Source organism: Ursus americanus, chromosome 8 (genome assembly GCF_024610735.1).
Source record: "Ursus americanus isolate L20-20 chromosome 8, mUrsAme1.1.p, whole genome shotgun sequence".
Taxonomy (NCBI): Eukaryota; Metazoa; Chordata; class Mammalia; order Carnivora; family Ursidae; genus Ursus; species Ursus americanus.
The window spans coordinates 17473381-17487413 of NC_142134.1; the positions used below are offsets into that span (position 1 = coordinate 17473381).

Here is a 14033-nt window from a genome sequence, read left to right on the forward strand (position 1 = left end):
CTCCACCAAAAAAACCTATTAGAACTGATAAGATGAATTTAGTAAGGTCATTGGATGCAAAATTAATATACAGAAATCTGTTACATTTCTGTACACTAAATGAAATAGCAGAAAGAGAAATTAAGACAACTACCTAACAGTTGCACCAAAAATAATTAAATACTTAGGAATAAACTTAACCAAAGAGGTGAAAGACCCATACTCTGAAAACTATAAAATGAGGAAAGAAATTGAAGCAGACACAAACAAATTTCCATGTTCATGGAATGGGAATATCCATACTACCCAAAGCAATATATAGATTTAATGTAATCTTTATCAAAATACCAACAGCATTTTTCAGAGAACTAGAACAAATAATCCTTAAATTTGTGTGAAACCACAAAAGACACCAAGTAGCCAAAACAGTCTTGAAAAAGAACAAATTTAGAGGTATGACAATCTCAATTTCAAGATATACTACAAAGCTGTAGTAAGCAAAACACTATAGTACTGATACAAAAATAGACACATAGATTGTTAGAACAGAATAGAGAATCCAGATAAACCCCCGATTATATGGTCAATTAATCTATGACAAAGGAGGCAAGAATATACAATGGAGAAAAGACAGTCGTCTCAACAAATGGTGTTCGGAAAACTGGATAGCTACATGCAAAAGGATGAATCTGGACCAGTTTCTAACACCATACACACACACACACACACACACTTACACACACACACACAAACTCAAAATGGATTAAAGACATAAATGTAAGACTTGAAGCCATAAAACTCCTAGAAAGAAATGTAGGCAATAATTTCTTTGATATTGGCTGTAGAAGCATTTTTCTGGATATGTCTCTTCTGGAAGGGAAACAAAAGTAAAATGAAACTACTAGGACTATACCAAAATGAAAAGCTTCTGCACAGCAAAGGAAACTGAACAAAACAAAAAGACAGTCTACTGAATGGGAGAAGATATTTGCAAATGATATATCAATAAGGGATTAATATCCAAAATATGTAAAGAACTTCTACAACTCAACACCAAAAAACCAAATATGATTAAAAATGGGCAGAGGACGTGAGTAGACATTTTTCCAAAGACCTACAGATAGATGGACAACAGACACGTGAAAACATGCTCAATAATCACCAGAGAAATGCAAATCAAAACTACAATGAAATACCACCTCACACCTGTCAGAATGGCTAAAATTAGCGACACAGGAAATATCGGATGTTGGCGAAGATGTGGAGAAAAGGAAATCCTCATATACTGTTGGTGGGAAATGCAAGCTGGTATAGCCACTGTGGAAAACAGTATGGAGAGTCCTCAAGAAACTTAAAAAAATGGAAATATCAGGTGATCCAGTAATTTCACTGTTGGATATTTACCCAAGGAAAACAAAAATACTGATTTGAAAATATATGCGGCCCTATGTTTCCTGCAACATTATTTACAATAGTCAAGATATGGAAACACTCCAAGTATCCACTGGTAGACAAATGGATAAGGGTGGTGGTGGTGGTGTGTGTGTGTGTGTCTAACACACGCTGGAATATTAGCCATAAAACGAACGAAATCTTGCCGTTTGCAACAACGTGGATGGACCTAGAGGGAATTACACTAAGTGAAATAAATCAGAGAAAGACAAATACCATATGATTTCAGTCATACGTGAAATTTAAGAAACAAAACAAATGAACAAATTAGAAAGACAAAAAAGCAGACTCTTAAATGTAGAGAACAAACAGTAGTTTACCAGAGGGGAGTTGAGGGGGAGATGGGTGAAATAGTTTAAAGGGATCAAGAATACACTTCTTGTGATGGTCACCGAGTAATGTCTGGAATTCTTGAATCATTATATTGTGCACTTGAAACTAATGAAACACAGTTATCAGTTATACCTGAATTTTAAGAAAATGAAAAAAAAAAACACCCCCCACACTGCCTTTTATTTAGATTCTCTACCAGACAGATTTCCCTGTATGTGGGTCTTGTCCACATGTCCAAGAACACAGGGCATTTCCTAACTTGCTGCTTGTTGCTAATCTAAGAGGTCTAAAATGACATTTCCTTATTTTAGTCTGCATTTCTTTGATTCCTGAGTAAATTAAAACATCTCTTCATGGGTTTGGCCTTCCAGGGTGCTTGTTCATGGTTTTCGTTTTGTTTTTGTTTTTTTTTAAATTGGGATTGCTATTTTTTCTTGGTGATTTGAGTTTGTGATTTGGGATTTTTCTTGGATTTTTTTTTTTTTTTTGTAAATTCTAAATTATAATCCTTTTGGTTTTAGCCATTTCAAATATCTTTTCCCATTGCGTTATCTCACTTTTTGCTTGGTTCATCATGTTCTTTGCTGAGCCAAAATATTAAAAAAAGAATTTTTTTAGAGAGGAAGTGAGGGGGTAGGGACAGAGGGAGAGGGACAGAGAAAAACTTAAGCATGCTCCATGCCCAGCACGGAGCCCAGTGCAGAACTCCATCTCCCAACCCTGAGATCATGACCTGAGCTGAGATCAAGAGTTGGACGCTTAACCGACTGAGCCACCCAGGGGCCCCAAAATATTTTTTATATGATCACATTCATTTTATCTTTGGATATGTTATGTAGTTTTGATTGTATGCTTAAGAAATTCTTGCGTGATTAATAAAAATATTCTTCTCTTTATAGTTTTACCTCTCATTGTTGGGTCTTTAATCCACTTTGAGTCTGCCATTGTATATGGCTTTAGGTAAGAGTCAAGTTTGTCAATACCACTTACATAAGAATCACATCCTTTCCTGTGACCTTTATCATATGTTAGGTTTCTTTTCTTTTCTTTTCTTTTTAAGATTTTTATTTATTTATTTCAGAGAGAGAGTGCACAAGCTGGGGAGACACGTAGAGAGGGAGAAGCAGACTTCCCGCCGAGCAGGGAGCCCAGTGTGGGGCTCCATCCCAGGACCCTGGGATCAGGACCTGAGCTGAAGGCAGGCGCTTAACTGACTGAGCCACCCCGGTGTCTCGTATGTTAGGTTTCTAATACATGTATGGGTCTGTTTCTGAGTTCTCTCATCTGCATTTTGGTTTGTTTATTCCTATGTCAGTCAGCCACTGGTTTTTACTACCATGATTTGGCAGACGATTATTTTCAAAATTTAAAATGACAAAATTTAATGTACAAGTTTCATTAAGTTTTAACAAATTTCATTGTTACCGCTTTCTTAAAGACATTTATATTATGTTTACACTTTAGTAACCATGATCTATGAAACATTTGTATTGGAAATTCTGGATCAGTTTCTTTAAATACTGTTTTAGAATTCCAAATCCATTTAAGTATAATTAATTTTAACTGCTTCGTGGGTCTCTTCTTTTCCCCATTTGTTTGAAGTGCTAAATTTTGCTTTTTAGCAAAATCCACTAAAATGTCTTGGAACGACTGTAGAATAACTTTCTTTTATATAATTTCAGAAAGAAAGATAAAGCTGAAAAGTAATCTATATTTTCTTGAATCCCAAGTCTTTGCATGCTGCACTTCTCTACCTGGAACATCTTGCTCAATCCAAATTGCGATTTTTAGAATGTTATGTGTACTTTGTAGGAGGAAGTTAAGTAACAAAATGAAACTTCATACCCTTCATTTATAGAAGGTATCTTTTATTTCTTATAGGTTATATTTTCTTTTTAAGGAAAAAGCCTAGACATTTGAAATAAAATACTTTATATATTTAATTTTAACCTTCAAATGCTAAGCCTACTAGTAAATATTTGAGTTAGGAGATTTCCGTTGTAGAGTCAATACCTTTGTTTCCCAGCTTGAGTTGAGAAGTTAACTGTAAAATGGATAAGGAGATGAGCAGAATGAAAATAATGCTGGGTATGCTTGATCCTTTGGTCTGGGAAAAAAGTCAGTGCTTTTTAAAGATTGTTTCCCCAAAACAATGAGAGTTAGGTTTTATTATGGAACATTAAAAAAAAAAAAAAAACTCAACAAACCTAGGAACAGTGGTCTCACCATAGTCCATCGTTGGGGTCATTGTGACAACTTGTTTAAGGTAGTATTTTATGTTTTATTACGTCGCATTCCTTCTGAGAGGAGGATGAGATTATTATAAGAAAATATAGTAAACTGAGTTGTACTCTGCAAAATTATTCACTTCAGTAACTTATTTCCCTAGAATAAAGGGCAATATATTTAAAATATTATTGTCAGTATTTCAGATGGATTTATAAGTTGTATTAAATAGCTAACTGTTAAGAATAGCGTTTCTCCTCTTATTCTTCCCCAAAGGCATTTTTTAAAATAGGCTACATGTGATCAACAGTGAAATGATGTAATTAGGACATGGCTATTTGTGGCAATCATTCTTAACGTGTTGGTATTGGGAGGATAGAGAAATACAGTTTTCTTATTCTTTTCTCCTCTTCTTCTACCCCTTCACTCCTCAACTCCCTTCACTTGACCCCTTTAGTGAGAATGTACCCCTCAATCATGAGGGTGTAAGTACATTTTGTATTTCATTTGTAGAATACCTACTGCAAAAAAATTAGAAAGGAAGCAATAGTATTCTGGATAGCTAAAGGTTATATCCAGTAACAAATAATTTTTTTGTCCAAAAGATTCATGTCATTACCACTTTTTGTATTTTAAAGTATGTTTCTTCACAGATTTTATAAATTTCATAAATGTTTTCATTCATATACCTCTATTAAATGAATAAAGAATATTTAAAATATTGGATAGAAGAATTTATAAAAAGTTAGTGTCAGCAGGAAGATATCTTGCCTCACTGTATCCACCTAACTATCCATGTAGCCATCCATAATACATTTATTATTCATGTTTGCTATGTCAGGTATGTGACAAACACTAAAAAGTTGAATATAAAAAAGTGTACCTATTTTTAAAAACATGATAGTTTTATTTTTAAAATCTCTAAGATAGTTCTATTTAATATATATCTATTTATATATATATCTATTTAATATATATATATATATGTAGCTGACCTCAAACTAGGTTCAATGTATAGAAATGGTGGTGGAGCTGACTGTTCCCTGGAGATACTCTCCGTAAATCCTGAGATATTTTTACTCTACCTGTGTTAGGTTGAGAAATAGCCTCGGATGAGATCAGACTAGGTTACTGGCTGTTGACTGCAGGCTCAACCCTGGTGGAGAAGCTTTACGGGGATCCCTAGTGCACGTTTCTCTAGGTGTTGAGAATGAGTCCTGTGGACTTGGGGTGGGTGGATGATAGTCAATGGCATAAACGCAGACAAAGGGTAAATGAATATACATTCTTACCACAGAATACAAAAAGCTGTCAGAATATTATAAATTTTTATTTCCTTTATTACTGATGAGGTTGTGTGGCCTTTCTTGTATTTGTGGTCATTCGTTTGCCTTGTCTGTGAAATGCCTATTTGTCTTTTGCCCGTTTTTTTATTGGGTGGTTTACTTTTCTGTGATTTGTAGCCATTCTTTATGTATTTTAGAGAGAATGCTTTTTTGTTCATTATAGGTATTGCAGATATTTCATTCCCAATTTGTGGCTTGAGTTTACTTTCTGTTGATTTTTCATGTACAGAAGTTGTTAATTTTGATAAGGTTCATTTTGTGTGTGTAGTTTTTTTTTTTTAAGACATTCTTCCTTACCCTGAGGTTATAAAGATATTTTCCAACATTTTCTTTTAAATATTTTAAGAGTTTTGCCTTTCAAATTACTGTCTTAATTGCTTTAGTGGCAAGGACATGGCGAATATAAGCTACTGAAAGCAGAGCTAGGTGGCTGGAACAGAGGAGATTCAGGTGAGGTGGGGAATGTCTTGATACATATTTATTTGAATCTGTGATTGTGTTACTTCCATGGAGATATTTTTAAACTGTTTTAGGATTAAGTAAGATCATGCACTATCCATGAGAGGTTTCCAGGTGGTACAAGGATCTGAGGAGGCCATTTCAGGCAGAGGAAAGACCATGGGGGGGAAAGCATAAGAGTTTGAAATTCCATGGCATGTTCAGGGAATAGCGGTTAGGTGGTATTCTGTGAGCATAGAATGAGGGAAGAGATATTGCAGAAGACAAAGCTGCAAAATTGGATACGCAACAAATTTTGAGAAACAGTTTAAGTCTTGCAAAGGGTTTTGACTCTATTCCATTGCAGGCAGTCATGTCACTTTTAAGGGACGTTGTCCTGATCTGTTACGAATTTTAGAAAAATAAAATAGAGCCACATATACAGTGGAGGGTTGCTGCTCTCACAGTGCCTGTCATATACTAGACAGGCACTTGCCATTGCTCAGAAGCTAATAGAATATTTTCCCATGTAACATCTGCACAGTCTGCAGTGCGTTCTTTTGATTATTAGTGGTGAATCTTCAATCTTTTGGAAGGATTTGATATTTAGTAATAGGCAAAAGTTATTTGGAGGAAGTTTAGAAACTAAGGCCAATGAGCAAGCTGGGTAATTCCATTTTTGGTAAAACATGGTATATGATGACACTGATTTTTACTATAAAATGCTCTGAAAGCAACTTTAAAGAGGAATTTTAAAAAGTGTTTTGAACTATGTTAGCATCATTATGTGATGGGCAGAGCAAAATTAATCTGAATGTATGAACTCTGATACTTTGAGAAAAAGTATAGGAATTCATAATGGAAACCCTTATCACTGTGTAATCAGTCTGTGAAGAAGCCAGCACTTACTTTCCCATTCTTATTTTTATTGATATCATTATTTTTTTCATTTGTGTGATTTTGCTGGTACAGTTCTGCACCACCCTTTGCGTTTGTCATTTCCTTTCCCTCACTTTTAGGCCACAGAGTATATGCCCGCCCACTCAGGAGTGATTTGTTGTTGATGGGGGTAAGCTGACTTCCTCTCTTGGATGTTCCTTGTCCTCAGGATTGTTGTTGACCTGTCGATTCCCTGCAGAAGATTCTGGCTCACTGTTTTTTGTTCTGTCATCATCTGCTTACCAGCCAACTCTGTTAGGAGTGACTTTGATCGATCACCTCCTGCTCCTGACTTCACTTCTTAGTTCTTACTTTCTGAGTTTGTATCAGTTTTTCCTGACTACTTTAATTGTGTTGGGTTACTCAGCACCTCTCACCAAAAATAGTCGTGTAGTAATGATTTACTTTTTCAAGTAATAAAATTGAATTTAAACCATAAAGAACAAAGTTGTCTTCTAAGCCTTCTTGTTTTAAAATAAACAGATAAGGAATTTAGAGAAAAATTTCCCCCTTTTTGGCCTATTTAAATCACCTTACCTTTGGCTAGATCTGCCTCTAGTTCATTCATCTTCTAAACTTTTATTGATTACTATTTACTCATTTATCAATTACTTGTTGCCTGCCTCTTATTTGCCAGGTGTTAACTATCGGGGGAGAAAGTTGAATACAACATGATCTTTGCCTTCCATAAGCTTACATTATTTGTCCAGTGCTGGGAAAAAAACCATATAACAGTTACATAACATCGTGAGAAATGCTATGATAAAGAGATGCACAGGATTGTATGGGGGACAAAGAAGGGAGCATCTCTGTCAAACTGGGACATTGGGGAATGCTTTCTAGAAGAGGGACACTTGACCTGAGATTTAAAGGATTATCAGTAGTAATTAGGTAACTGCAGATAAGCTGGAAGGGAAAGGCCCCCCTAACCCTTCCCTTCCTCCCCCCAGGAAAGGGTTCAGGATGTGCTGAGGCACAGAAGTGTAAAGACACAGCAGGGAGACCTGCACCAGACAAGGTATGGGCAGAGACACGTTGGAAAGGTTTTAGATCTTTTTTCTTCTGTAGTAAATGCATTTAGTGCTATAAATTTCCCTCTCACCACAGCTTTCACTGTATTTCATACGTTTTGATAAGTAATATTTTCATTTTGTTCAAAATGTTTGTAAATTTTTCTTGACACCTCTTCCATGTGTTATTTAAAGGTGTATATTATTTAATATAAAGTATTTGGGGGCTTTCCAGCTATCTTTTGTTATTGATTTCTTATTTAATTCCACTGTGATCTTAAGGCATACTTTGTATGATTTCTCTGCTTTTAAATTTGTTAAGATGTATTTAGGGCCCGGTGTGTGATCTGTCTTGAAGTACGCGCCATGCAAGTTTGAGAAGAATCTTGTTGGATGGAGTGTTTTATAAATATCAACTGTGGAGCCAGTTGACTGTAGTACTGTTCAGTAAACTATCTGTGTTGATTTCCTGCACACTTGATCTGTCCTTTATTATAGGAGGGCTGTTGAAGCCTCAACCCTAACAGTGGATTTGTCTTTCTCCTTTAGGTATTATCAGTTTTTGCTTCATGTAGGTTGACACTCTCAGGCTCATACATGTTAAGGATTGTTATATCTACTTGAAGAGTTGACCCTTGTGTGTATGTAATACCCCTCTTTATCTCTGATATTTCTCTATATCCTCGCAAACACTTTTTATTTCTTGTATTTTTGGTTTTAGCCGTTCTGACAGGTATTGGCAAGGATGTAGAGAAAAGGGAATCCTCCTACACTGTTGGTGGGATTGCAGGCTCATGCAGCCACTGTAGAAAACAGCATGGAGAGTCTTCATAAAACTTAAAAATGGAAATACCATATGATCCAGTAATTTCACTACTGGGTATTTACCCAAAGAAAACAAAACACTAATTTGAAAAGATATATGTGCTTCTATATTTATAGCAGCAGCATTTACAATAGCCAAGATACAGAATCAGCCCAGGTGTCCATCCATAGATGAATGGGTAAAGAAGGCATGTCATACACACACACACACACACTCTGGAATGTTATTCAGCCATAAAAACAAATGAAGTCTTGCCATTTGCAACAACATGGGTGGAGCTAGAGGATATAATGAATGCTAAGTGAATAAGTCAGATAAAGACAAATACTGTATGATTTCACTTATGTGTGGAATTTAAGAAACAAAACAAAGAAAAACAAAAACAAAAAATCCCTAGACTCTTAACTCTAGAGAACAAACTGATGCTTACCAGAGGGGAAGTGGGTGGGGGATAGGCTAAGTAGGTGATGGGGATCAAGAGTACACTAATCTTGATGAGCAGTGAGCCATGTATGGAATTGTTGGATCACTGTATTGTATATTTGAAACCAGTGTAACAGTGTATGCTAATTATACTTGCATCAAAAATAATAAAATTTTATTTTATCTTCATTTATTCCTTCTCTGACAGTCCTCCTTTTCTTATGTAAATACAGTTTTCTAACCGGTATCATTTTTAGTAAAGACCACAGATTTAGGGAGTGAGAAAAGTAGATGGATTGAAAATTAGGATCTCAGAGTGAGATTGCACAATTTGAAATTTCAGAAATAAAGAAATTCCTGTTGGGGGTATGTATAGGGTACGGCCCTGAAAGTTTTGAGCTTGCTAATATGCATCTCACTCCTCAGGTTATTAGTCTCCCTGCACTGGGCCATCCACAGAGGATACTGATAAATGATCACTGAGCTGAATGACTTGTACTAGAAGTTAGTGGAGGTTGTGGGATGCAAAAATGTATCGGTATTAGGTAATCATAAACTACGGAAGCATTGTGCTAAAATATCCTTTTCCAGATCCTATACAAAATTTGGAACACAATTTGCATAAAAATATACTTTCAGAGAAAGCTGGGGATTTCAGGTCAGCTGAAAGTTTATTTATTTACAGAAGTTTATTTATTCCATAATGTAATTTAATTATACTATATTAATCATATCAGGTAACCTAACTGCCATTTAACTATTAGAGTAAATTTGCCTTTGGGGCTCCGAAAACAGCAGTAGAAGCTGCTAGAAGGGAGGAGTTTAAGAAAGGTGTCAGGGAGATGCCACAGTGGCTACTTGTACTTGGAAATCATACGTAAGTGAAATGTTCTTAAGTGGAAGTGAGTTGCTTTTGACTTTGGAATATGCTTTTGTCTATGAAGAGAGAAAATGAAGCACACCAGAAAGATGCTTTGAGAAGTTGTCTAGTTCAGTATATGTGTGGATGATGAGTGTACAGACAGGCTGGGAGGGATGAGGGATATTAGGAATAGGTCTTAAGTAATTGTATTTTGCCATATAAATGAGGTGACTGATCTTGTAGAGGCTAAAATCTGATCATGACTGTTCAGGTAAGGCAAAAAAACTTAATGCTTAAGCAGGCAGAAAAATAAAATTCTAATTCAGCACTGTATCTATAGGTCTTTTTCTTTTCTTTTTTCTTTTTTTTAAAGATTTTATTTGAGAGAGAGTGGGAGAGAGATCACGAGCAGGGGGGAGGTGTAGAGGGAGAAGCAGACTCCCCACTGAGCAGAGAGCCAGTACCCTGAGATCATGACCTGAGCCAAGATGCTTAACCAGCTGAGCCACCCAGGTACCCTAGGTTTTTTTCAAAGTATATATATGTTAGATTGCTGGGTGATAAACCGTGTTTGTTGGGAGCCTTGCCAAGATTTGCCCTTCACTCTTCGAAAGTGTAAGAAGTTCTGCTTTTGCTCTTCACAGTGAAGAAAAAAAATAGGATTTTTCCCCAGAAGGTTTAAGCACAAAATAAAAACCTGAGAAATTACTTGTAGTTCTTTGAAGAAATTATAAGATTTCCCTTAGCTGTGTGAGCTATTTATTTTTTCTCTTGTGGAATTAAAGGATTTTTTTTTTTTTTTTTTTTTTTTTTTTTTTTTTTTTTTTTTAAGGAAAGCTATTTTAAGCTTTTGGCTCAGCTACTCAAAGGCAGCTAGTTACTTGACAAATATATTTTGAAAACTTAGGCTATTTACTTGTTTTATACCCTTCTGTAATTTAAATAATGGCAGACTCTTTAAAGAATTTTGGGCGGAGAAGGTTAAAGTATCTGGGGTTTTCAAGCATTAACACAAGAGATTAGAATAAGAAATATTGTCTTGGGCTCATTGCAGTAATTATCTCATTGCTATTTAAATAACCCCCTGTTGGCACTATGGCAGTACAAACACTTTTGTGAAACAAAATAGGGTTTGTATTAGAAAACTAGTTCTTATAGAGAATAATCTTTATAAATATTTTGAAAACCTCTAATAATACTGTCCCCAAAATAATCATTCTGTGGTTTGTTGTTGTTATTATTTTTATTATTATTATTATAAAATTTTGTATATCTCTTCTATGTTGCTTTATAAGTCTCTTATTGAGCATCTAACAAAGAAATAAAATATTTTGGTAATCTTTTATCATTGTGTAAGTCTCTAAAACATAGACTTGAACTGTTTTCCTTACTTGCTTAAATAACTAAAAATGTAAATGTAAAGGATTAAATGTTTCATGATTAGGCTCAAAGGAAGAAAAAAGAATTACTGAATGTAACTAAAGTGCTTGGCACTTAATAGAAACGAAGTTCTTTTATGTATGCATTACAGAAAGGCTGTGAGGAAAGATTTTACAGCTGAGAGAAACCCAAGATTCAAGGGGGTTCACCTGAAGTTACCTGTCTCACGTGGATATGTTTGTACAGGTTTGACTGAAAAGTGCTTATTCTTTTTAGTCTCTCACTGCCGAAGAGTATTTTAAACATGTTAGTTCTTGGTCTAAATACTACTTTAAATATAAATATTGGAGTGGAGACAAAGCAATGATCCAGCAATCTGATATGCTTAAGTGTTTCTTGCTAATAAGTAAGGAGAAAAGGAGGAATCTGAATTTTTTTTCCATCACTGAGATTATCTGAGTGAGAAATACCAGTAAACCCACTTAGCTGATTGATATATATCCTTTTGTATCAGATAAATATTAACGATGGTACAATAGTTTCATTACATCTAGTTAATATTTGTCGTTATGTGATCATGTGGTTTCTTTTTTAAATGAAAGTTGATTAGTTTAGAACCTTAAGAAAAATAAAAAAGATTTATTTCCCATTCTAACTGCTATTTGGTGCTAAATGAATATGCTAGTTACAGTTTCCAAGAATTCTGTAATTTAAAAAAGACATATGAGGGTGCCTGGCTGGCTCAGTCAGTGGAGCATGCAGCTCTTGATCTCAAGATTGTGAGTTCGAGCCCCACGTTGGCTGTAGAGATAACTTAAAAATAAAATCTTAAAGGGGCGCTTGGGTGGCTCAGACAATTAAGCATCTGCCTTTGACCCAAGTCATGATCCCAGGGTCCTGGGATCAAGACCCCCCCCCCCCCCGAGCTCCCTGCTCCAGGGAGCCTGCTTCTCCCTCTCCTTCTGCCTGCTGCTCCCCCTGCTTGTGCTCTCTCTTTCTGTCAAATAAATAAATAAAATCTTTTTAAAAAAATCTAAAAAAGGCACGTGAATATGAGTAAGCAGGAAGGACACTCGACCAGGAGGTAGGAGGTCTGGATTCTCATCCAGTTCTTTACCACTGTGAGGTTTTGAGCAAGTTGCTCTTGTCTCAGGGCCTTATGGAAAGGTAGAGTTAATCGCTCTTCCCCCCACTTGCTTAAGGTAGAATGAAGAGCTAAGGAGGTCTGAAAGAGCTTTGAAACTCTAATATGGAACGATACTTGACTTTTTAAAAAATGACATAGACCGCTGGAAAGCTGGGATCTCTTAAAAATGTTTTTGAAGTGTTAGAGGAACGTGAACCTCCTCAGCCCTCTCCAGGACTGTCTAGATTATGAACTCTAGCTGTGGGCTAAGGAAAAAGAGCAAAGATAAGCATACTCTAAAATGTTAGCTAATTATCAAAAGTTTTATAATTTACTTCAAATTTTAGTTTTGTTCTGGGGCTCTCCGGGACTGTAAATAGCACATAGGTGATTGAATCTATTTGTTAAAATCCTTGTAGTTGGAGGACTTACGTATTTTCCGAGGAGGAAATAACGTTAAACGGCTTTAAACTGGACAACCTTTTGTTTGTCATTTTGTGGTGTAGAGGCTCTTTCAGCCTTTGCCTGTGTGTCTGGACACTCTTCCCCAGGATTGGACCCCTTAGACAGCGTCCCTGGCCGAGCTCTAGGCAGTGTCTTTCTGCTCCTCACCTGAGCTGAGGCCCCTGTGGCCGCCTGTTGCAGACTGCTAGAGCGCAGAAGCATGTACCCGTGGCCAAATATGGAGTTCATTCAAAATTCTCAAGGGCAAGCATATTTAAGATGCCAGTTCTTCTTAGAGTTTTAAAATCAGTAGACAGATGTTTAGTAAGTAAAGCTCTAGCCTCGCAGTAATCTTTTCATTTCTTAGGAAATGGCATTACTGGCTTATGTGGTTATGCAGCGAAATTAAAAAGTAATCTTGGGTTATTCCTGTTTTTCTTCAGTTTAAAAAGCAAATTGCCTTTATTCAGATTCAGTATATTCATAATGTCCTCATAGCCTTCCTGGTTCCCTTTGTAAAATATCCTTTTTGTGTCTGAAATTAGCTAATTGTTGGCACAGTTAGTGGTGGTTGAAAAGGGCTGATGATGCTTTCTGAATGCTTAGTGTTATTGATTCTGGTACATATTCTAACCCAGTGGTTGGTTTGTTTATTCCTTAACTGCAGCTCTAGCCAGGGATACATTTTACATTGTGATTTAGTATGCATGAATTACCTAAAATAAGTTTCATGAAATAATAATCACCCTTACTATGTGTATTCCAATATCTTCTATTTCACTATTTTGTTTTGTTTTAATGCTCATCATGATCCACTAACTGAATTAACATGACCTGCCAAGGGGTTTCAAACTATAGTTTCAAAAAGTGGTCTTCAGGTGTATGAAAATTTTTACTGTCTTCTTATGATTTGTAAAATATATTGGGATGCATTCGTTTTAATTTGCATGTTTTCAAACTATAACAAAGTAGACTCTTCAAACAGGTACCCAAACTGTAATCCTTCATCTAGAAAAAAAATAATTAAAAATAGAAAATTTCATGTTTGGGGATAGGTGTTTTGTTTTGTTTTTTTGGTTGTTTTGAGATGAGGGTGAACTTTCTATTCTTCATTCTTTTTACATATGCTAAGCTCTTAAGCAACATATTAACAGTAGGATCTTTGGTCCCTTTATTTGTTGAACTTCATATGACTAACTTAACTGGAAATATTTAATATGTGTCCAATTAATGTTTTACATTTAATGTT

The 14033-nt window shown here is 35.6% G+C and overlaps 1 protein-coding gene across 11 annotated transcripts in view; it reads left to right on the forward strand.

Annotated features, from left to right (window-relative positions):
- The window catches only part of WDFY3 (WD repeat and FYVE domain containing 3), a 262486-nt gene that overhangs the window by 74677 nt on the left and 173776 nt on the right, over positions 1-14033 (forward strand). Inside the window, exon 1 of one of the 11 annotated variants that reach the window (XM_087864021.1) lies at positions 2846-2998. The exons of the other annotated variants lie outside the window; for them this stretch is intronic. The gene's annotated coding sequence lies outside the window, so the exon portion shown is untranslated. Of the gene's footprint in view, positions 1-2845; positions 2999-14033 lie in introns of those variants that run through there. 11 annotated transcript variants of the gene reach the window in all.